Genomic DNA, 26783 nt, shown 5'->3' on the forward strand with positions numbered 1-26783 from the left:
ATCACCCAGATAACAAATGTGTGCTTTTATGTAGATGATATCTAAAATTATATTTTTCACCACCTACACTTACTTTGAAACATGATTTTTCTGGGAAAAACTTGGTGTGGGGTTTCAGCCAGGGCTGCTAAAAACCAGTTGCTTGGATTGAGCAAGCCCTGCCAAGGGCACCAAGCCCGGAGAGCAGGTGGGAGCTGAGAACCAGCTCCCCTCCGGCCCCCCCACACTGTGGTGCGCCAGAGCCAGGCTGCATCGCGAGGAGGAAAAGGCACTTTTCTCCAACTGCATAAAGTTGGCTTCTGCACGCTAAACATGATTGCAAGGGGCAGTGCCACCAGAGAGGGTAAGTCTCTAATAATCCCAGAAAGGCTCTGTTTGAACCTGCTGCAGCACTGGGTACAGAAAGGGGAAATTATGGAGAAGAAAAGAGGGGAAAATGTCATTATAAAAATCAACCTTTTTATCCTGGACAACATATGGTACAAGAAGTGTTTCAGTAACAGAGCATGTTCTGCCCCCCATTGTGAACTAATGTTTTCTGAAATTCAAGATGCATGCATGGGTAATTAAAAGGGAAGGCGTTTGGTGACAGATTTTAACTTTTTCTGTTTTATTAGAGGGAAGTGTTTGTTTTCTGGATTTTGGTTTGGTTTCATTTGGTTTTGATTTTTGCCAACTTAAATCTCATTAGGCTTCCAAGAAAACTCTAAATCAAATAAAATCCATAACTGGACCAACAAGAAGACTTTCCTTACCCTTACATGATATCCTTGGGACCAATACTAACGTTATTTTTACTCTCAAGCCAGCAAAGAACTGACCAGAATTTCATTTCTTAAGCTAAGTACCATTTCCCATTTGCAGGGAATGATGAGATCATAAATACAGTTGACCCTACAATAACACCTGTTTGAACATCACGGGTCCACTTATATGCAGATTTCTTTTTTTAAGATTTTATTAGAGCACACACAGCAGGGGGAAGAGCAGAGGGAGGACAAGACTCCACGCTGAGCAGAGAGCCTGATGCAGGGCTCTACCTCAGGACCCTGAGATCATGACCAGACCTGAAATCAAGAGTCTGTCACTAAACCAACTGAGGCAGCCATGTGCCTCTTCACAGATTTTTTTTTTTTTAAGATTTTATTTATTTATTCGACAGAGAGTCAGGCAGAGGGAGAGGGAGAAGCAGGCTCCCCGCTGAGCAGAGAACCTGATTTGGGGCTCGATCCCATGACCCTGAGATCATGACCTAGGGCAAAGGCAGAGGCTTTAACTCACTGAGCCACCCAGGCACCCCTAGATTTTTTTAATAATAAAATTTTAATAATACATACAGTACTATAAATGTATTTTCACTTCCTTAGGATTTTAACATTTTCTTTTCTCTAGCTTACTTTTTTGTAAGAATAGAGTATAAAATATACAAAATATATGTTGATTGGACTTCATCTTCTGGTCTAAGATAGCAATGAAGGAAGACCCTGAGCTCCCCCTTTCCACAGACACACCAAACTAATACCTATTTATAGAGCAATTCCTCCTGAAGAACTGAGGACTGACCAAACCTCTTCTGCACAATGAAAGACCACAGAGGGAATAGCAAGAGACACAGACAAGGTAACAAAGGGAACCCTCACCCCCATTGCAAACTGCCGTGAGAGGAGCAATAATTCAGAGGGATCATGAGCAAATTCATCTGCCCTTGAACACTGGAAAAAGGCCACTGTTTACAAAGTCAACCAGAATATATAGGAATCTTTCCTAGAACCCTGTCAAATGGGAGGCAAGATACTGGAACTCACACCAGGTCAGAAGGGCTGGTGAGCCCCATACTTTGCATTTACCCTTTACCTTGATAGCACAGAGAAAAGCAGGGTCAGGGTGTCAAAGCCAGCCTTATCAAGGCCTGGACTCCTGAGCCCACACCAGTCTCAAATGCCCCCACAGGAACAGAAAAAACAAAACAAAGCAAAACAAACACAAACAAAACCATGGCTTAAAGCAACTAGAATATTAAGGATCCAGCCCTAGAATTATGTCGAATGGCAGAGGAGCTGCTGAAACTCTCTCCAGGTTGGAGGGGCTGGATTACCTTCCTTCTCCACCACCTGGCAATGTGGACAGGAACAGGGTCTGGGCACACACTAGCAAGCCTACCACCCAGTGAGCCCCCAGCCCACACTACCCCCTGCTGTACCACCAAAATGGTCCCCTGCCTGAAGCACACCAGAACACCCCTGCTCAGCCCTCACTGTAGCTCCAGCCATCTCCCCAAAGTGATACAGGTGCAAGAACACTCCCGGTTCATACCATGTTGGCTCTAGATGACTTGCCAGGACATCCCCGCTCTCACTTTGGCTCCAGACAATTTACCAGCGCTCCCTTTGTGTGGAGAGCCCTGTGGATTCCCCTCCACAAGCATGCTTTGACCACAATGCCAGAGAGCCCCTGCACCCCAAAACAGCCTACACCAATCCTGGCTCTAGCTGCCCAGCTATGGCACCCTCTACATGCAGCATCCCAGAACACCCTGGCTTATACCAACTCCAGCTTTACCTATTCTGCTGGGGCATCCTCTGTGCAGAGAGCCCCAGGACACCCCAGCTCGTACCTAATTCATCTTCAGATCTCTTGCCAGGGTGCCCTTTTCACAGAGAGTCCTTGGACCCTCCAGTTTGCACCCACTTCAGCTCTCTGGTCCAGGGTGCACTGTGCTGAGAGCTCTAGGATTGCCTTGGGCTCATGCCCATCTCCGGCCATTCCACCAGTGTGGTCCCCATCCCCAGGCCACAAAAGTCACAGCCTCAGCCAGCCAACCCACCAAAGTCACCAGACATACAGTCTACACAGGGACAGCCATGTACAAGATCATTCCTTTTAGTTTAGGAGAAATAGCTATTCTGTCTAATTTATAGAAATAAACACAGAAAATGGGGAGATAGGGAATATGCTCCAAATGAAAGACCAAGACAAAAGCTAAATAAAATGGAGATAAGCAACGTGTCTGATAAAGAGTTCAAAATAATGGTCATAAAAATGCTCACTGGACTAGTGAGAAGAGTGGATGAACTCAGTGAGGACTTCAACAAAGACAAAATATAACTATTTGAAGAAAATATAAATATTGAAGAATACAATAACTGAAACAAAAAAAATACACAGAGAATCAACAGTAGATTAGTAAATGCAGAAGAACAGATTAGCAATATGGAGGTTAGGATAGTGAAAAGAGTCCACGCCCAACAGCATGAAGAAAAAAATTGTTTTAAGAAAAAAGTTTTAAAAATAGGCTAAGGTATCTCTTGGACAACATGAAGTGAACAAACGTTTGCATGATAGGGGTCTCAGAAGGAAAAGAAAGAAAGAGGGAGAAAATTTATCTGAGGAAATAACAGCTTAAAACATTCTTAAACTGGGGAAGAAAACAGACATCTTCATTTAGGAAATACAGCAAACTCCAAACAAGATGAACCCAAGAAAGTTCACACAATCTATAAAAATTAAAATCTCAAGGATTAAAAAACAAAGATAAAATTTTTAAAAATGGCAAGAAAGAAGGAGGAGAAACCTCATAAAGCTATGTACAGAAGAAAGTTCATAAAGCTATCCATTAATTTTTCAACAGAAACTTTGCAGGCTGAGGATGGGGGGTGGCATGATATATTCAAAATGCTGAAAGGAAAAAAATTACAACCAAGAATACTTTACCTGGCAAGGTTATCATTAAAAAAGAATGAAAGGAGGGTTGACCCTATGACCCTAAAGGAAGAGTAGAAGACCCTATTTCAACTGGTTCCCTGAATTGAGCTAGATATCTACCAGAGCACTCTGAACAACCATGAAATCAACCTGAGATGGAAGATTACACACTTCTGAATCTCTACAGGGGCAGAGGATCATCAGTGGAGATACTATACCTTGCCTGGATTGTTGTTGATATTTTCAACTATACATCCCCTCAACCACCTCTCACCAGAATGACTAGGAGGAGGAACCTCCAACAGAGGAAAAATTCACAGACTGTGACTCAGCCACTGAACTATTGGATATAGACATAAGGAAGATGTTGGAAATAGATTTCAGGGTAACAGTTATCCAGACTATGGCTAAATTGCAGAAAACCATTAGTGGCAACATGGAATCCCTAAAGGCAGAAGTGAGAGCTGATCTGGCAAAACTTAAAAATGCTATCAATGAGATCAAATCTAATCTAAATACTCTTAACAGGGTAAATGAGGCAGAAGATAGATTTAGTGATCTAGAAGACAAACGGATAGAAAAGAAGGATCAGGAGGCCTGGAACACACAGCTTAGAAACCATGAAAACAGAATTAGAAATAAATGACTCCCTGAAATGTTCTAATGTCAGAATTACTGGGATTCCTCAGGGGGTGGAGAGAAAAAGAGGACTAAAAGATATAGTTGAGCAAATTGTAGATGAGAATTTCCCTAATCTGGGGAATGGAAGAAGTATTTGTGTCCTAGAGGCAGAGGACATCCCCCAAGATCAACAAGATCAACAAGAAAGACCTCCAGACATGTGATTGTGAAATTCACGAATCATAAATTCAGAGAAATTGTCTTAAGGACAGCTAAGGGGAAGAGATCCCTTACGTACAGAAGGAGGACTATCAGAATAATGTCAGACCTATCCACAGAAACCTGGCAAGTCAGAAAGGCCTGGCAAGACATATTCAGGGCACTAAATGAGAAGAATATGCAGCCAAGAATACTCCATCTGGCAAGGCTGACATTCAAAATGGATGGAGAGATAAAGAGCTTCCAAGACTGGCAAAGACTAAAAGATTATGTGACCACCAAGCCAGCACTACAAGAAATATAAAGGGGGATTCTATAAAAGAAGAAAGACCCCAAGAGTGATACAGAACAGAAATTTACAGAGACAATCTATAGAAACAATGGCCTCACAGGCAACATGATGACAATAAAAACATATCTTTCAATAATCACTCTCAATGTCAATGGCCTAAATGCTCTCATAAAACAGCACTGAGTTGCAGATAGGATAAAAAGACAGGACCCATCCATATTCTGTCTAAAAGAGATATATTTTGAACCTAAAGATACATGCAGACTGAAAGTGAAGAGATGGAGAACCATCTTTCATGCCAACGGGCCTCAAAAGAAAGCTGGGGTAGCAATTCTCATACCAGACAAATTTGATTTTAAGCTAAAGACTGTAGTCAGAGATATAGAAGGACACTACATCATTCTTAAAATGTTGATCCACTAAGAAGATCTAACAATTTTAAGTATTTATGTCCCTAACATGGGAGCAGCCAACTACATAAGCCAACTGTTAATCAAAATAGGAGACATATTGATAAGAATACATTAATTGTAGGGGATCTTAACATACCATTCTCAGCAACAGATTATCTAAGCAGAAAATCAACAAAGAAACAAGAGCTTTGAATGACACATTGAACCAGATGGACCTCAGAGATATATACAAAACATTCCACCCTAAAACAACAGAATACTCATTCTTCTCAAGTGCACATGGAACTTTCTCCAGAATAGACCACATACTGGGTCACAGATCAGGTCTCAACCAATACCAAAAGACTGAAATTATTCCCTGCATATTCTCAGACAGCAATGCTTTGAAACTGGAACTCAATCACAAGAAAAAGTTTGGGAGAAGTTCAAACACTTGGAAACTAAAGACCATCCCGCTCAAGAATGTTTGGATCAACCAGGAAATTAAAGAAGAACTTAATTCATGGAAACCAATGAGAATGAAGACACATCAGTCTAAAACCTATGGGATATGGCAAAGGCGGTCCTAAGGGGGAAATACATAGCCATCCAAGCCTCAATAAAACAAAAACAGAAACAAAAACAAAATTCAGAAAAATCCTGAATACACAAATTCTCTTTACACCTTAAAAAACTGGAGAATCAAGAACAAATTAAGCCTACCCCCCACACAGGAAGGGAAATAATTAAGATTAGAGCAGAGATCAATGAATTAAAACCCAGAGATACAATAGAACACATCAATGAAACTAGAAGCTTGTTCTTTAAAAGAGTTAATAAAATTGGTCAACCACTGGCCAGACTAATCTAAAAGAAAAGAGAAAGGACCCAAATTAGTAAAATAATGAATGGAAGGGAAGAGAGCACGACTAACACCAAGGAAATAGAAACAATCATCAGAAATTACTGTCAACAGCTATATGCCAATAAGTTAAGCAACCTAGAAGAAATGGATGCTTTCCTGGAAACCTATAAATTTCCAAGACTGAAATAGGAAGAAATTGACAACCTGAGTAGTATAATAACCAATAGTGAGATTGAAGCAGTGATCTAAAACCTACCAAAAAACAAGAGTGCAGGACCTGATGGATTCCCTGGGGAATTCTACCAGACATTCAAAGAAGAAATAATACCTATTCTCCTGAAGCTGCTTCCAAAAAAAAAAAAAAAAAAAAAAAAAAAAAATAGAAACAGTAGTAAAATCTCCAGACTTTTTAAAAGATTTTTCTTTTATTCTTTTTAAAAGATTTTTCTTTTTTTTCTTTTTTTAAGATTTTTATTTATTTAACAGACAGAGATCACAAATAGGCAGAGAGAGAGGAGGAAGCAGGCTCCCTGCTGAGCAGAGCGCCTGATGCGGGGCTTGATCCCAGAACCCTGGGATCATGACCTGAGCCAAAGGCAGAGGGCTTTAACCCACTGAGCCACCCAGGAGCCCCTCCAGACTTTCTATGAAGCCAGCATTACCTTGATCCCCAAACCAGGCCAAACCCCATCAAAAAGGAGACTTTCAGACCAACATCCCTGATGAATATGGATGCCAACATTTTCAACAAGATCCTAGCTAATAGAATCCAACAGTACATTAAAAAGATTATCCACCATGACCAGGTGGGATTTATCTCTGGGATGTGAGGGTGGTTCACAAGTCAATCAATGTGATAGAACAAATCAATAAGAGAAGAGAGAAGAACCTCATGGTTCTCTCAATTGATGCAGAAAAAGCACACTTGACAAATATAGCATTCTTTCCTGTTTAAAACTCTTCAGAGTATAGGGATAGAGTAAACATTCCTCAACTTCATAAAATCCATCTATGAAAAACCCACAAAGAATATCATTCTCAGTGGGGAAAAGCTGAGAGATCAGGAACACAACAGGGATGCCCACACTCCCACTATTGTTCAACATAGTACTAGAAGTCCTAGCAACAACAATCAGACAACAAAAAGAAATAAAAGGCAAAGAATAAGTCAAACTCTCTCTCTCTTCACATATGACATGATACAGTATGTGAAAAAGCCAAAAGTCTCCTCCTGTAAATTACTAGAACTCATACAGCAATTCAGTAATGTGACAGGATACAAAATCAATGCACAGAAATCAGTTGCTTTCTTATACACTAACAATAAAAATATAAAAAGGGAAATTAGGGAATCAGTTCCATTTACAATAGCACCAAAACCAGTAAGATACTTTGGAATAAATCTAACCAAAGAGGTAAAGGATCTGTACTTGAGGAACTACAAAACACTCGTGAAAGAAATTGAAGAAGACACAAAAGACGGAAAAACATTCCATACTCATGGATTGGAAGAATAAATATTGTTAAAATGTCTATGCTCCCCAGAGCAATCTATACTTTCAACACCATCCCGATCAAAATACCATCAGCATTTTTCAAAGTGCTGGAACAAACATTCCTAAAATTTGTATGGAACCAGAAAAATACCTGAATCACCAAGGAAATGTTGAAAAAGAAAAACAAATCTGGGGGCATTACGTTGCCTGATTTCAAGCTTTATTACAAAGCTGTGATCACCAAGACAGCATGGTACTGGCACAAAAACAGACACATAGACCGATGGAACAGAGTAAAGAGCCCAGATAACACAAATCTATGGTCAAATAATTTTTGACAAAGCAGGAAAAAATATCCAGTGGAAAAAAGACAATCTCTTCAGTAAACGGTGCTGGGAAAATTGGACAACTAGGTACAGAAGAATGAAACTGGGCCATTCTCTTATACCATACACAAAGACAAACTCAAAGTAGATGAAGGATTTCAGTGTGAGACAGGAATCCATCAAAGTCCTAGAGAAGAGCATAGGCAAGTAGCCTCTTTTACATCAGCCACAGCAACTTCTTTCAAGACACGTCTTCAAAGGCAAGAGAAACAAAAGTGAAAATGAACTTTTGGGACTTTATCAAAATAAAAAGCTGCTGCACAGGAAAATAAATAGTCAATAAAACAAAGAGGAAACCCACAGAATGGGAGAAGATTTCACAATGACACTATAGACAGAGGGCTGTATCCAAGATCTATAAAGAACTTCTCAAACTCAACACCCAAAAGAAGAGATAATTAAGTCAAAAAATGGGCAGAAGACAAGAAAGACATTTCTCCACTGAAGACATACAAATGGCTGACAGACATATGAAAAAATGTTCACCATCATTAGCTGTCAGGGAAATTCAAATCAAAACCACATTGAGATACTTATTACCTTACACCAGCTAAAATGGCAAAGATTAACAAGGGAAGAATCAACAAATGTTGGAGTGGATGTGGAGAAAAGGGAACCCTCTTGCACTGTTGGTGGGAATGCAAGTTTGTACAGACACTTTGGAAAACAGTGTGGAGATTCCTCAAAAAATTCAAAATAGAGCTACCCTATGTCCTGCAATTGTACTACTGGGTATTTACCCCAAAGATACAGAAGTAGTGAAAAGAAGGGCCATAGCAACAAGTCCACAATAGCCAAATTGTGGAAAAAGCCAAGATACCTTCAATAGACAAATGGATAAAGAAGATGTAGTCCATATATACAAAGGAATATTACTCAGCCATCAGAAAGGATGAATACCCAACTTTTGCATCAGCATGGATGGGACTGGAGGAGATTATGCTGAGTAAAATAAGGGAAGCAGAGAAAGTCAATTATCATATTATTTCACTTACTTGTGGAACATAAGGAATAACATGGAGGACATTAGGAGAAGGAAAGGAAAAGTGAAAGGGGATGGGAATCGGAGGTGGAGATGAACCACAAGAGACTGTGGACTCCGAGAAACAAACTGAGGGTTTTAGAGGGGAGGGAAGTGGAGAGATGGGTGAGCCTGGTGGTGGGTATTAAGGAGGGCACACATTGCATGGAGCACTGGGTATATGTAAACAATGAATCTTGGAACACTACATAAAAAACCAATGAGGTATTATATGGTGACTAACATAATGCAATAAAAAAAAAAAAGTGAAAGAAGAGATAAAGTATTTCTAAGACAAGAACAAATAAATTTTTTAAAAACCCTAAAAATACTTAAAGGAGTTCATTCCCACTAAACTAGCCTTATGAGAAATGTTTAAGGGACTTCTTTAAGTAGAAAAGAAAAACCCATAAATATAAGTAAAAAAGTTATGAAAGAAAAGAATCTCATAAGTAAAGCAAACACACGGTAAAGATAGTAAGCTAACTCTTATAAAGCTAGTATAAAGGTTAAAGACAGAAGTTATACAATTATACCTTAAGAAAATAGGTAAGGGGACTAACAAAATAAGAATTGTAAAATATGGCAACATATACATAAAAATGAAATTCGTTTAGAATGGATTTTAAATTCAGTGACACCATCAACTTACTAGAGGTTGCTATATACTTAGGATATTATATATGAACTTCACAATAACTAAAAACAAAAAACCTATAATAGATACAAAATAGTAAAAGAGAAAAAAGTGACCATAACACTAAATTAAGTCATCAATCACAAGGGAAAGAGGGATAAGAATGGAACAGAGAACTACAAAAACAACCAGAAAACAATTAACAACATTGCAGTAAGTACATGCCTATAAATAATGTTTTAAATGTAAATGGTCTGAATGCTCTATCCAAAGACAGGGGGTGACAAAATGGATCAAACAACAACAAAAACACTAATCTCATGCTGCCTTCAAGAGACTAACTTCAGACCTAAAGACACATATAGACTGAAAGTGAAGGGATGGGAAATGATATTCTATGCAAATTGTAGAAGAAAAAACACAGGGTAGCAATACTTACATCAGACAAAATAGACTTTAAAACATAAACTGTAACAAGAGACAAAGAACGGCAGTACATAATGATAAAGGGATCAATCTAACCAAAACATGTAACAATTGAAAATATCTATGCACCCAACATATGAGTACCTCCATACATGAAGCAATTACTGACAGATACAAAGAGAAATGGACAGTAATACAGTAGTAGTGGTAATATTCCTTGTACATCAACGGCTAGATCACACAGGCAAAAAAAAAAAAAAAAAAAATCAGTAAGAAAAGAGTGTCTTTGAATCACACATTTAGACTAGATGGAGTTAACACTTATATACAGAACATTCCACCCAAAACAACAGAATAAACATTCTTTTCAAGTACACATAGAACATTCTCCAGGACAGATCACATGTTAGGTCACAAGGTAAGTTTCAATAAATTTAAGAAGACCGAAATCATATCAAGCACCTTTTCCTACCATTAAAAAGAGAGAACGAGAGAGAGAAAGAAAGAAGAAAAAACACAACCACATCAAGGTTAAACAACATGCTACTAAGTGTCCAATTGGTCATTAAGGAAATCAAAAAGAAAATAAAAACATACATGAAGACAAAGGAAAATGGGTCTAAAATCTTTGGGACACAGCAAAAGCAGTTCCAAAAGAGAAGGTTGTAGTGACATATGCCTACCTCAAACCAAACCAAACAAACAGAAAACACTCATACACACAAAAATAAGAAAATTTTCAAATAGTCAATCTAACCTTACAACTAAAGGAACTAGGAAAAAAGTAAAAACAAAGCTCAAAGTTAGTAGAAGAAAGGAAATAATGATGATCAGAGTAGAAACAAATGAACTCAGAGAGAAAGAAAGAAGGAAGGAGGGAAAGGGAGGAAGGGAGAGAGAAGGAGAGAGAGAAAGGAAGGAAGGGAGAGAGAGAGAAAGAAAAGGAGAGAGAAATAAAAAGAAATGAAAAGATCAATTAAACCTTTTCAACTGAAAAGATCAATAAAATCTCGAGCAGTTTCTTTTAACAGATAATTAAAATTTATGAAGCTTTAACCATACTCAGCAGCAAAAAAAGACAGAGGACCCACCCAAATAAATAAAATCAGAAATGAAAGAGAAGTAACAACTGACACCACTGAAATACAGAAGATTATAAGAAGCTACTATAAGAAATCATACGCCAACAAACTGGACAACCTAGAAGAAATGAATACATTCCTAGAAACTTACCATCTCCCAAAAGTGAATCAAGAAGAAACAGATAATCTAAACAATCAGCTTACTAGTAACAAAATTGAATCAGTATAAAATTTCTAAAAAACAAAAGCCCAGGATCAGAGGAATTCAGAATTGCATTCTTCCAGACTTTTCAGGAAGAGTTAATATTTATTCTTCTCAAACTATTGCAAAAAAATATAAACAGAAGGAAAATTTCTAAATACAAGGCCAGCATTACCCTGATATCAAAACCAGAAATGACACTACAAAAAAAAAAGAAAACTAAAAGCCAATATCCCTGATGAACACAGATGTAAAAATCCCCAACAAATATTAGCAAACTGAACTCAGCAATACATTAGAAGTACCATTTATCATAATGAAGTGGCATTTGTTCTGGAGATGCAAGAATGGTTCAATATTCACAAATTAATCAACGTGATACACCACATAAACAAAATGAAGGATAAAAATCATGTAAACATCTCAATAGATAAAGAAAAAGCATTTCACAAAGTTCAACATCCATTCATGATAAAAACTCCCAACAAAGTGGGTTTAGAGGAAACATACCTCAACATAGTTAAGGCTATCTATGAAAAACCCACAACTAACATCATATTCAATGCTGAAAAACATAGAGCTTTTGCTCTAGATTAAGAACAAAACAAGGATGTGCACTCTCATGGCTTTTATTCAAAATAGTACTGGAAGTCCTTACCAGAGCAACCAGACAAGTAAATAAATAAAAGTCATCCAACTTGGTAAGGGAGAGGTAGAACTGTCACAATTTGCAGGTGGCATATATCCACAAGAAAGCCCTCAAAAATCCACCAAAAAACAATTAGCAGTAAACCAGTGAATTCAGTAAAGTTACAGGATACAAAATTAATATACAGAAATCTGGCGCATTTCTATACATTAATGATAGAGAAACAGAAAGAGAAATTAAGAAAACAGTCCCATTTACAGTTGCACCAAAAAGAATAAAATATCCCAGAATAAACATAAGCAAGGAGGTGAAAGGCCTATACTCCAAAAACTATAAAACATTGATGAAAGATAAAACAAACAATCCTGAAATTTGTATGAAACCACAGAAAAGCTTAAATAGCCAAAGCAATCTTGAAAAAGAAAACTAGAGGGATCACAATTCCAGACTTTAAATTATATTACAAAGTTGCAGGAATCAAAATGGTGTGGTACTGACATAAAAACAGACACATAGGTCAATGGAACAGATAGAAAACCCAGAAATAAACCACAATTATATGGTCAACTAATCTTCACAAAGAAGAAACAAATATACAACAGGAAAAAGTCTCTTCAACAAATGGTTTTGGGAAAACTGGACAGCTACATGCAAAAGAATGAAACTGGACCGCTTTCTTTCAGCACACACAAAAATATACTCAAAATAGATTAAAGACCTAAATATGAGACTTGAAACTACAAAAGTCCTTAAAGAGAGCACAGACAGTAATTTCTCTGGCATTGGCCATAGCAACTTTTTTTCTAAATAAGTCTCCTGAGGCAAAGGAAATAAAAGTAAAAATAAACTATTGGGTTTACCTCAAAAGAAAATGTTTCCGCACCATGAAGGAAACAAACAATGACACTGAAAGGCAACCTACAGGAGGAGAAGATATTTGTAAATGACACATCTGATAAAGAGTTAGTATCCAAAGCATATAAAGAACTTCTAAAACTCAACACCCCAAAAAATAAATAGCCCAATTCAAAAATGGGCAGAAGACATGAATAGACATTTTTCCAAAGAAGACATATAGATGGCCAACAGACACATGAAGAGATGCTCAACATCACTCATCATTAGGGAAATACAAATCAAAACTAAAATGAGGTATCTCACACCTGTCAAAATGATTAAAATCAACAAGATAAGAAACAACATGTGTTGACAAGAAGGTGGAGGAAAAAAAGACCAAATGTGAGACCTCATGTACTGTTGATGGGAATACAAACTGGTGCAGCCATTGTGGAAAACAGTCTGGAGTTTCCTTAACAAGTTAAAAAAAGAACTATTCTATGATAGGAATTGCACTACTGGGTATTTACCCCAAAAGTATAAAAACAGCTCTTCAAAGCAATACATGCCCATGTTTATTGCATTATATGCAGTAGCCAAAGTATAAAAAGTAATCCAAGTGTTCAACAATAGATGAATAAAGAAGATGTGATATATATAACCACGAAATACTATTCAGCCATAAAAAGGAATGAAATCTTGTTACTTGTGACAACATGGATGGAGCTAAAGAGTATACTGCTAAGAAATAAGTCAGTCAGAGAAAAACAGATACCACGTTTTAACTCATATGTGGACTTTAAGAAACAAAACAATGAGCAAAGGAAAAAGATAAAGAACAAAAGAAAAAGAAAAGAAAAAAACCAAGATACAGACTCTTACCTATAGAAAACAAACTGATGGCTATCAAAAGGGAGGTAGGTAAATGGATGCTTGAAATAGGTGATGGAGATTAAGACAACACTTATTATGAGCACTGAGTAATGCACAGAATTCTTAAGTCACTGTATCATACACCTGAAACTAACATAATACTAGATGTTAACTGTACTAGAATTAAAATAAAAAACTTAATGAAAAATTGATGGAAGAAATTGAAGATGTCACAGACAGACAGATATTCCATGTCACAGATTGGAAGAATTAATGTCATTAAAATGTCCATATTAATGAAAGCAATTAGATTTAACAGAATTCCTATAAAAACACCAATATCATTTTTCAGAGAACTACAGTAAATAGTACTAAAATATGTACAGAACCACAAAGACTGAATAGGTATGGCAATCTTGAGAAAGAAGGATGAAACCTGAAGGTATTACAATCCCAGATTTCAAGACATACTACCAAGTTATAGGAATAAAAACATTATGGTATTGGCACAAAAATAGACACATAGATGAAAGGTACACTATAGAGAGCTCAGAAATAAACCTATGATTATATGGTTAATTAATCTACAATAAAGAAGGCAAGAATGTGCAATTGAGAAAAGGGTATCTTCAACAAATGGTTTGGGAAAACTAGATAGCTACATGCAAAAGAATGAACTAGACTCTTACTTCATATACAAAAATAAATTCAAAATGAATTAAAAACCTAACTATAAGACAGACCCACAGTCATAAAACTCCTAAAAGAAAACATACACCGTAATCTTGGACATAAACTTCAGCAACATTTTTCTAGATATGTCTCCTAAGGCAAGGGAAACAAAAGCAAAGCTAAACTATTGGGACTTCACCAAAATAAAAAGCTCTTGCATAGCTTAGGAAACCACCAACAAAATCACATGGGAACCTACTAAATGAGAGAAGATATTTGCAGATAATGTATCTGATAAGACACTAATATCCCAAGTATATAAAGAATGTATACAACTGAACACCAAAAAACCAATAATCCAACTAAGAAATGGGCAGAGGATCTGAGCAGATGTTTTTCCAAAGAAAATATACAGATGGCCAAAAGACACATGAAAAGATGCTCATCATCAGGGAAGTTCAAATCAACGCCACAATAAGATAGCACCCGTGGGAGTGGCTAGAATAAAAAGATAAGAAATAGGGGCACCTGGGTGACTCAGTCAGTTGAGCATCTACCTCTTGGGTGCAGCTCAGGTCATGATCTCTTGGTTTGTGAGATTGAGCCCCACATGGTACTCCATGCTCAGCAGGGAGTCTGTTTGTAGATTCTCTCTGCCCATCCCCCATTCATGCACTTGTGCTCTCTTTCTCTCTAAAATCACTAAATCTTAAAAACAAACAAACAAACAAAACAAAACAAAACAAAAACAAGAAATAAGATTGAAGATGCGGACAAAGGGAACACTTGGTAGGAATGTAAATTGGCATAACCATTGTAGAAAACAGTATGGAGGTGTCTCAAAAATGAAAAATAGAAATCCCATATGATCCAATAATTTCACTGCTAGGCATTTACCCCAAAGAAAGAAAAACACTAATTCAAAAAGCTATACATACCCCTATGTTTATTATTGCAACATCATTTATAATAATCATTTATAATAGAAGCAACCTTAGTGCCCATCAATAGATGAATGGATAAAAAAGATGTTCTATATACACAATGGAATATTAGTCATAAAAAGGAATGAAATCATGCATTTTCAGCAACATGGATGGACCTAGAGGGTTATTATGCTAAGTGAAATAAGAGAAAGATAAATACCATATGATTTCATGTATACGTGGAATAAAAAATAAAGCAAAAAAAACAAAAAAACAAAAAACAGAAACAGACCCACAGAAATAGAGAACTGGTGGTTGCCAGAAGGAGGGGGTGGGGGATGGGCAAATTAGGTAAGGGAGGCAGGAAAGACAAACTTCCAGTTACAGAATGACCAAGTCACAGGGGAAAAGGTAGAGCATAGGCAATATAGTCAATGATACTGTAGCAGTACTATACGGGGAGAGATGGTAACTACACTTGTGGCGAGCATAGCATAACATACAGACTTCTCAAATCACTATGGAGTGCACCTGAAACTAACAGAAGATTGTGTGCCAACTACACTTCATTAAAAACAAAACAAAACAAAACAAAACAAAAAAACAAAAACGTGTTAACTGTTCATATGCTTTTGGTAAGGTTTCTGGTCAAAAGGGTAGTAGTAGTAAATTTTTTGGTGGGTCAAAAGTTCTATGTGGATTTTCAACTGTGCAGGGGCTGGGAACCTCCACTCCTTCACTGTTCAACGGTCAGCTGTATTGGTGGGGGTCAGATAAATACCATGCACAGTGCCAGGTGCTTACTCACATATTATCTCACTGTCAACATTTTATTTTATTGCAGGTGAATTTTAAGTAGCTTTTAAAAAATGATTCTAAAGGAAGCATATGATTATAGAAGCAATACAACATGTTGAAATTTCTGAAGCTGTACATGGAGGCTGTGTGAGAAAGACCTAAGTCCTGCTCTCACCCAGCCCAGCCCAGCCCACTCCAGAGGGCCAGAAAATGTGAGCTGAGGTCATAGGGGTCATCTTTTTGCCCAAAAGAGACTTCAGAGATTTGCTTTGGTGTTAATAATTATCTTTAGTGTATTGAAGTTATAGATCAGAAAAGCTACTTCTTTCCTTCTACTTTTAAGTTCAACCCAAATTCTATTCTTTTCATAAACTTAGCAAATTTTATCACTTTTAAGGGAATTTTGAATGTCTGTCTCCTCTTGCAAACTAAATGAAATGCTTTAAAATATCTGAAAGAGCAATTATAAATTTGGCTTATTCCATTTCCTCTTTAAGTACTCCAGTTTTCTGACCAGCTGTGGTCAAGAGGCCACAAGCGGGGGAGTTGCAAATTCTACTCTTCCATGTTCTTCTCTTCCGAAGATAACTTTCACAAAGACATTTAGGCCTTGTCCTCTCTTGTTACCCTTTGTTACTGACAGACTGAATATGGAGTGGAAAATTGAGAGACCGTATATAGAAATAGAACACTGACCCACAACCTGTAGCAATCAGCTCAGGAGACCAACCCCTTAACTCCACTAGCCAGACCAGAAGGCCAGCCAGACTTGTAGGAAGTCGGGCCGTTTCTCTCTAGTGACAGTCCAGGAAGTCAAACAATAACCCCTAAAACAGTCAGCCCCACAGGGCAGGGGCTTGATTAATAACTGACAGCTTCTCTAATTTTTACCCCTCCATCCAACTTAGGATCAGTCACAGAAAGCCAAACATGCACCCTGACCAATCACAGAGGACGCCCCCCTTCTACATAGCTCGCCTCCAGCTTCCCCATGTCAACAGCCTCCAACTAGATCACACCTGGACTCTTCCCATTTTTCCACTAGAAAGCTTCCTCACTCCTATTTCTACCATTGAGTCTTAGCCAAAATGCACTGGACAGTGGCGGATTCCTTTACTATAGCAAGCTCTGAATAAATAGTTTTGCTTGCTTTCATTTGGTTGATCTTTATTTTCACTGAGTTATTTAACCTCTGTAGCCTCTAGCTTCCTGATCCATTAAATGGGGCTATTTGTTCCTACTGGGTAGTGTCACTTTGGAGTTCCTAATGTCTCAGACTAAATTCAGTGTGCTAGGCAACATAAGAAACCACAGCTGAACCCAAGGCATCTACTTTGAGGTGTGGGTTTCAATGATTAGGGGAGAAAAGGTCATATCAAAACAAACATAGATATATTTTGGAACTGAATGTAAAATGTAAAGGAATTCATAATATAAAATAACAAAATTCAAAGGAATTGCCTGCTTATGTTGAACGGCTTCATCTAGACCCCCCAGTCATAATTGACTTTCCTTTTCTCTCTTCATTGGAACTTGGGTGGAAAAGTCTGAGAAATGTTGACGTATGTTAAAAGCACCTTGCCAGCCTTGAGATTCTAGAACAGTGATTCTCAAAGTGTGGTCTAGGTTCCCTTGGGAGAGTTTGAGACCTTTTCAGGAGGTCTGCAAAGGCAAAACTATTTTCATAATACTGTGAAGACATTATCTGCATTCTCTCTCTCATTTCCTCGGTGTGGAGTGGGGTTTCCAGAAGCTACACAACATTCCATGTGGCCCCAGGTTGAACACAGAAGCCGTTATGAGCATCCAGCTGCTTTCTATTAAGTCAGACATTAAAAATATAAAACGATGTGCTCTTCTCACTTTATTTTGAAAAATATAGTTATTTTTCATTAAAACACGCAGTGGGTTTATTGTTTTAAAATTAAGGACATTTTTTAATTTCTCAGTTTTATTTTCTAATACTCTAAATATTACTAGATAGGACTCACACAAACAAAAGTTTTTCAGGGTTTTCAATACTGTTTGAAGAGTATGAAGGGGTTTGGTGGGCAAAAGGTATAAAAATCACTGCTTTATAACAGTAAGAAATTTGAACCAGAGCAAACCATGGCATTCACATTTAACGTGGACAATATGTCTCCAAGTGTGAGGGGTTGGGCAGAAAGACCAGTGCAAACTTTCCACTCTCAGTGCATGTGAAATTCATCTTCCGGTCGATGTTAATGATCTTCACTGAAGCTCAGGACCAACACAAGGCCTGCACTGGTGCTTCTTCTCACACAAAGCCCTCATCCCAGACTGATGCCTGCTAGCTCTTGATCTTTATTTCCCAGCTGTCTGCCCCAGGTTACACAGTTTGATGAGGACTTCTGCAGCCTCTTCCGTGTATCCTGCTACATTGAGCATAGATTTGTGTATATACGTTGGATTCCAGGGTCTCACTTAGAAATTCTGGAGTCTCAAGGGAGGAAATAAGACCATTAATATTAATGAACTAGCATGCAGAAAATGGTCAGAACTACAAATCTTGATGCTGTTTAGAGCCCCACTCTAAAAACACGGTGTACAATGGACCTGCATACCATATGCAGGAAGCAATTTCATGAAAGATATTTCCTTTAGATAAAGAGGACAGTAAATTTATTCATTACCATGTCTGTAGCAGGCCTGGCAGAGAGTAGATGTTCAACAAACAGTTGTTGACTGAATGAATAAATAAGTGAATTAATGTATTAACCTTCCCTGAGATCAGATTCTTCTGGCCAAGAGACTTAGAAAGCATACCCAGGAAAATAAAATAGGGTGAAAATAAAAATGACAGTTGACTGTGCAAGTTATTAAATCAAGATGGGTAGAGCTAGAGATGTTGGCTTCATACAATGGTTGAATGGGTGGAAGTCCTGAGTGTAAACGGAGAGAAAATATTTTTTACTATAGACGCTGGTACTTCCCCAGACACTTGCCAGCTCTCTGCTGGCCACCATCCACCAGCCTACCACTGAAATGAGGCATAGTCCAATACAGAACTACGGCTGCCTTATGAGGTGAGGTGACACCAAAGATTTTTTTACAGGACATACAGAAGCCAATGTGAAAGGCCAGTGAAGTGGATCTGGGAAGCTATCAATCTCCATATACAAATGCTGCATTGGGCAAACTCCTCAACTCATCTGCCGTGTGGTTCCCATGACTGATTCCTACTTGGTACCTCCAACTGGAGACAGATTCAACCAGAAGGCTGCCTGAGCTATCATGATATTAGCACCTTGTTATTCCCTATTCATAGGAAAATGGTAAAGGAGAGTTTTCTGGGCATGTGAACATTTGAATTTGGGCTTTTAAACAAACTCTCAAAGGCAAATGCTGACTCTCATTTCTGTTCAGGCTAATTGGAAACAGTAAGTACCAGGGTATGCAAGATATGATTTTGCTGTCATATTTGACTTTGGTTTGTTCATGACATTGGACTTTTGAAAGGTCCAACTTTTGACTTTGCTGACTCATTTTATTATGTCTTTATTTTATATTCAATATATCATTTTTATTGTGATTTTCTTTGGATTTAGTCTTTATTTTTCTCTGGTTTCTTTATTTTTTTTAGATTTTATTTATTTATTTGACAGACAGAGATCACAAGTAGGCAGAGAGAGGCGGGTTAGGGGGAAGCAGGCTCCCTGCTGAGCAGAGAGCCCGTTGTGGGGCTCGATCCCAGGACCCTGAGATCATGACCTAAGCTAAAGGCAGTCACCACTGAGTCACCAGGTGACCCTCTATCTAATTTCTTAACTTAGATTCATTTCACAATTCACTCAACAAATTGTGTCTATTGTATGACAGGCATTGTCTTAAATACTGGAGAGAGAGTAGTGTTCCTCGGCTCACTAATTTTTTAATACTGGTATTTAAAACCATAAATTTCTCTGGCTTGATTAGGGGATATCTCCCCCTTCATGAATCTAGTGGGCAAAGACTGGAAGAAGTAGCTGCTTTTTTAAAATGCTCAGTTTCACCAAAAATCCCAAGGCAGCAAAGTAACATCACCAAAATGGTGATGAAGGACACCTCAGGCTCCCCCCCACCCAAAATATCAATAATTAACCAGCACTGGGTGAGTTCTGGAATCCATTAAAGTAACTTCAACAACCCAGTGGAACAAAAATCCTAATACCTGCACAAAAAGTGAAGGAAGACAGTGACATTTTGTTTATATCATTCCATTCCCCAAGCCAGCATTACTCAATGCCAAGAAGGAATTTCACAACTAGAAATAGTTTCCCTCACTAAGAAAGGCAGAAAGTGCTTTTGAAGGACAACATGAAGGTCCCACTTTAGTTTTACCCCCACAAAGATGGTGTATAGAAAGGGCTATAAGGGACAGCTAGGAGCAAGGAAGAAAATAAGCAGCAGTCACACCAAGGGAGTGATCACAATTCACAGTGACTTTCTTTATGGATAAACCCAGAAGCTTTCAACATAGAAGGAGGAACCAATGGCCAGCATTTCTGCTGTGAGCCTCCTGCAGATTTCACCAGTTTTCTCCCCACAGGTGTTTGGATTCAATGATGCCAATCAACTGAGTCCTTCTCTGCTCCTTTCCCCTGTCCAGGCCTCTGCAGCTACTGGAATGCTGAACACCAGCCTAGAACCCGCTGGCTGACCTCCACCACCAAGAGGACCCCTGAGGCTAGCCCCTCCAGCTATACTCTTGCACACTGCTGACCTGATGCACATCACTGGCATCCACTGCAATGCATATGCCCAGGAAGAGATTACACAATCAGAGGACAGCACAAATAGCACAGCTGCCCATGAACCCTTCCTTGGCTCTGACCCTTGTTGCCTGGTCTGGCACACATCACTATGTGTATATCTGCAACCTATCCCTGAAACTTTATAGACACCTACAGCTGGTCCCCACAGCTGAGTATGTGTACACTGCTGGCTTTAGCCATGGCTGATGTCTGTCCTCACTGAGAATTCCAACAGTCCTTGCAGCCACTGAGGACCAACAACAGTACTTGCCAATGACGACACAGTTGTCAAAGCTATAGACCCCAATGGCTTGAGCCAAAAACCACAACAAACCTCCCTAGACCCAGTGCTACCATATACCCCTGCATTTCACACCCTGCACCACTAAACCTGGGATCATAACACTTCAGTGTGCCCTCACATGCAAAGGAAGTCTTCCCTTACCCAAATCTGTCCATAAAGTCTGGAAGAGGTAGCTGCTGCTTCAAATGTGCAGGTACCTATGCAAAGGTATAGGAATTACAAAGAATCAGGACAAAAAAAGATGACACAACCAAAAGAATACAGTAAACCTCCAGCAACTGGCCCCAAATAAGTGGGGATCCAGGAATTGCCCAACAAGTCTACTAGATAATTGTCCTAAATATCCTCACAGAATTACAGGAGAATGCAGGTAAATAATTATCAATATCAAGAAAACAATCAACAAAATGAGAAGTTTAATGGAGATAATAACAACAAGAAAAAGGCAAAAAAGAACCAAACAAATTGGAACTGCAGAATATAAAAACTTAAGAAGGCTTCAGCCACAGACTTGAGAATTTCAGCAATAGACTTGACCAAGCTGAAGAATAAATGAGGGCCAAGACAGATCAACTGAAATTATCCAAATCAGAGGAGCAAAAAGAAAAATGTGGGAAAAAGGAAAGCCTATGTGATCGATAGCACACCATCAAAACACCAATTTGAGAATTAACAGAACCCCAGAAGAGAAATAAAGAGAGAGAGAAGTAGTAAGTGCTTATTTAAAGCAATAATGGCTGATAACTTCCTAAATCTGGAGAGAGATTTGGATATCCAAGCCCATGAAGGTCTTAGGTAACCAAACAAGATCAAGTTAAAGAGATCCACTCCAACATGGAGGTTCCTCAAAATGTTGAAAATAGAACTGCTCTATGACCCAGCAATTGCACTACTGGGTATTTACCCTAAAGATACAAATGTAGTGATCCAAAGGGGCATGTGCACCCGAATGTTTATAGCAGCAATATCCACAATAGCCAAACTATGGAAAGAACCTAAATGTCCATCAACAGATGAATGGATCAAGAAGATGTGGTATATATACACAATGGAATACTATGCAGCCATCAAAAGAAATGAAATCTTGCCATTTTCAACAACATGGATGGAACTAGAGCGTATCATGCTTAGCGAAATAAGTCAAGCAGAGAAAGACAACTATCATATGATCTCCCTGATAGGAGGAAGTGGTGATGCAACATGGGGGCTTAAGTGGGTAGGAGAAGAATCAATGAAACAAGATGGGATTGGGAGGGAGACAAACCATAAGTGACTCTTAATCTCACAAAACAAACTGAGGGTTGCTGGGGGGAGGGGGGGTGGGAGAAGGGAGTGGGATTATGGACATTGGGGAGGGTATGTGTTTGGTGAGTGCTGTGAAGTGTGTAAACCTGGTGATTCACAGACCTGTACCCCTGGGGATAAAAATATATGTTTATAAAAAATAAAAAATTAAAAAAAAAAGATCCACTCCAAGACTTATTATAATAAAAATGTCAAAAATCAAAGACAAAGGGAGAATCTTTAAAGAAGCAAGAGAAGAAATAACTTATAACTCACAAAGGAAATCCCATAGGTTATCAGATGTTTTCTCAGCAGAAATTTTACAGTTCAGGAGAGAGTGGGATGATATATTTAAGGTACTAAAAGGAAAAAAACAAAATCACTAACCAAGAATACTTCACAGAGTATTCTTCAGAAATGAAGGAATGATAAAAACTTTCAAAGACAAACAAAAGCTGAGGGACTTCATCACCATTAGACCTGCCTTACAAGAAATGTTGAAAGGAATTCTTCAAGCTGAGATGAAAATACACTGATCAGTAAAATGAAAACATGTGAATAAATATACACAAGAGGTAAGTATATAGTCAGATTCAGAATACTCAAATACTGTAATATGATGGAGTGTTAACCACTTGAGTATTAACATTAAAGGACAGAGCACTAAGAATAATGACAGTGACAATAATTTTTGATAGATACACAATATAAAAAAGGAAAATTGTGACATCAAAATGTAAAAGGAGGGGAAATAAAAGGGTAGAGATTTATATGCAACTGAAGTTTTTAGTGTAAACTGTTAAATCTATCAGATGTTATATGTAAAACACAGAGTATGCACAAGACAAAAACCTACAGTATATTCTCAAAAGATAAAGGGAAAGGAATCAAAGCATACAACTACAGAAAATCATAATTCCAAAAGGAAGGCAGCCCCCCACCCCCAAAAAAGCTGGAGTGGCGATACTTTTATCAGACAAAACAGACTTTAAAACAAATACCGTAATAAGAGACATAGAAGAGCATCATAATGATAAAGGGATTAATCTAAGCAGGGGTTGTAATAATTATAAATATCTACGCACTCAACTTAGGTACACCTAAATACATAAAGTATTATAGACAAAGGGAGAAGTTGGCAGTAATACAATAACAGTAAGAGACTGGAACCCTCCTTTTACATCAATGGATATACCACCAATGCAGAAAATTAATAAGGAAATAGTAGCTTTGAATGACACAGTAGATCAGATGGAGTTAACAGATAAATATAGAGCATTCCATCCCAAAACAGCAGAATAGAATGTTCTCCAAGAAAGGTCACATAGTAGGCCATAAAAAAAGCTTCAATAAATTTAAGACTGAAATCATATCAAGCATGTTTTCTGACCACAAAAATATGAAACTAGAAATCAATTGCAAGAAAAAAAAATCGGAAAATAAAAACACAACTGCAGGCTAAACAATATGTTACTAAACAACCAATGGATTAGCAGAGAAATCAAAGATGAAATTAAAAAATACCTGGAGGCAAATGAAAATGGAATATGATGTCCAAATTCTTTGGAATGTAGCAAAGGGAGTTTTAAAAGGGAATGTATGGTGATATCGGCCCACTTCAAGAAACAAGAAAAATCTCAAATAATAACAATCAAATCTGACACTTAAAAGAGCCAGAAAAAGAACTAAAATGCAATGTTAGTAGAAAATGAAAATTATAAAGATCAGAGTAGAAATAAATGGAGACAAAGAAAAATTGACAAAACCAAGAGTCAGTTCTTTGAAAACATAAACAAAATGGATAACCTTTTAACCAGCTTCATCAAGAAAAAGAGAGGACTCTAAATAAAATCAGAAATGAAAGAAAAGTAACAACCAAAACCACACAAATGTCAAGAATTAGAAGAGATTACTACAAAAAAATTAAGACAAGGAATTGGACAACCTAGACAAATGGAAAAATTCCTAGAAACATTCCATCTTTGAAAACTGAATCAGGAAGAAATGGAAAATATGGACAAAGAGATTACTAGTAAAAAAAAAAAATAATTAATTGGTTATGGAAAGCAGCTCAATGAACAAAAGTCCAGGACCAGATGGCTTTATAGGTGAGCTCTACCAAATATTTTTAAAAGAGTTAATATTTATTCTTCTCAAAATAGTCCCAAAAATAGAAGAAAAATTTCCAAATTTATTCTATGAAGCCAGCCAAAACCAAAGACGCTACCAAAAAAAAAAAAAAAAAAAAAAGAAAGAAAGAAAACTACAAGCCAGTATTGGTAAACACAAATGCAAAAATCCTCAATAAAATGTTAGCAAACCAAATTCAATAATACATTAAAGGGATCATTTACCACAATTAAGTGGAATTTATTCGGGGGATCAAAGGATGATTCAATATCTGTAAATCAATCATTGTGGCATATCACACTAAAAAATGAAAAGCAAAAATCATATGATCTCAATAGATGCAGAAAAGCATTTGACAAAATCCAATATATTGTTAATAAAGCTCTCAACAAAGTGGGTTTGGAGGAAATATACCTCAACACAATAAAGGCTGTACATGAAAAAACAACAACAACAACAACACAGCTAATATCATATTCAGTGGTGAAAAACAGCTTTCCCTTTGAGATCAGGACCAGCACAAAGGTGTACATTCTCATCACCTTTATTCAAGATAGTGCTGCAAGTCCTAGGGGTGCCTGGGTGGCTCAGTGGGTTAAAGCCTTCACCTCAGGCTCTCTGCTCAGCAGGGTGCCTGCTTCCCTTCCTCTCTCTCTCTGCTTGCCTCTCTGCCTACTTGTGATCTCTGTCAAATAAATTTTAAAAATCTTAAAAAAAAAAAAAATAGAGCTGAAAGTCCTAGCCATAGCAATGAGACAAGAAAGAAAAGGTATTCAAATTGGTAAAGAAGAAGTAAAATTTCCAGTATTTGCAGATGACATGTTACTATACATGGAAAACCCTAAGGACTCCACCAAAAAAGCAATTAATGGTAACAATGAATTCAGTAAGATTACAGGACACAAAACCAATATACAGAAATATGTTGCATTTCTACACACTAATAATGAAGCATCAGAAAGAGAAATTTTAAAAAACAGTCCCATTTGCAATTGCACAAAAAATAATAAAATATCTTGGCATAAACTTAACCAATGAGGTGATAGACCTGTATTCTGAAAACTATAAAACACTGATGAAAGAAATCAAAGACATCACAAATAGATATTTCATGCTGAAGGATTGAGACAACAAATATTGTTAATATGTTCATATTACTCAAAGCAATCTACAGATTTGATGCAATCCCTATCAGAATACCAATAGCATTTTTCACAGAACTAGAAAAAAAATACTAAAATGTTATCAAACCACAAAAGATCCTGAATAGCAAAAGCAATCTATCTTTATAAAAAAGAATAAAGCAAAAACAAAATCACAGTCACAGATTTCAAGATATTCTACAAAGCTACAGTAATCAAATTAGCAAATTACTGACACAAAAATAGGCACATAGATGAATGGAACAGAATACAGAGCCCAGAAATAAACCCATGATTTTATGGTCAATTAATCTTTGACAAAGGAGGCAAGAACATACAATGGGAAAAAGATAATCTCTTCAACAAATGGTGCTGGGAAAACAGGATAGCAACATGCAAAAGAATAAAACTAGACCATTTTCTTACTCCACATACAAAAATAAATTCAAAATGGATTTAATACTTAATGTGAGACAGACCTGGAGCCATAAAACTCCTAAAAGAAAATAAACACAGTAATCTCAGACATCAACCTTGGCAACATTTTTGAGATATGTTTTTCTAAATAAACTATTGGAATTTCACTAAAATAAAGAGCTCTTGCACAACTAAGGGAACCATCAATAAAACAATGTGGAAACCTACTGAATGGGAGAAGATATTTGTAAATTATATGTCCAATAAAGGGTTAATACCCAAAATATATAAAGAATATATACAATTGAACACCATAAAACAAATAATCCCATTAAGAAATGGGCAGAGGATCTGAATAGACATTTTTCCAAGGAAGACATCAGATGGTCAACAGACACATGAAGAGATAACATCACTAGGGAAATGCAAATCAAAACCATAATGAGATATCATCTCGCATTGGTTAGAATGGATAGGATCAAAAAAGACAAGAACTAGCAAGTGTTGGTAAAGATATGGACAAAAGAGAACTTTCAGTGGGAATGTAAATTGGTGAAATCACTGTGGAAAACAATATGGAGGGTCCTCAAAAAATTAAAAATAGAATTACCATGATTCAGTAATACCTCTACTAGGTATTCACCCAAAGAAAACAC

General features: G+C 37.4%; 1 long non-coding RNA gene across 1 annotated transcript in view; it reads right to left on the reverse strand.

The window, feature by feature from the left end:
- Positions 1-26783, reverse strand: part of LOC309870141 — a 58152-nt gene that overhangs the window by 11451 nt on the left and 19918 nt on the right. The window lies entirely within an intron of this gene.

The sequence above is a fragment of the Mustela nivalis genome, assembly GCF_964662115.1.
Source record: "Mustela nivalis genome assembly, chromosome: 7".
Classification (NCBI taxonomy): Eukaryota; Metazoa; Chordata; class Mammalia; order Carnivora; family Mustelidae; genus Mustela; species Mustela nivalis.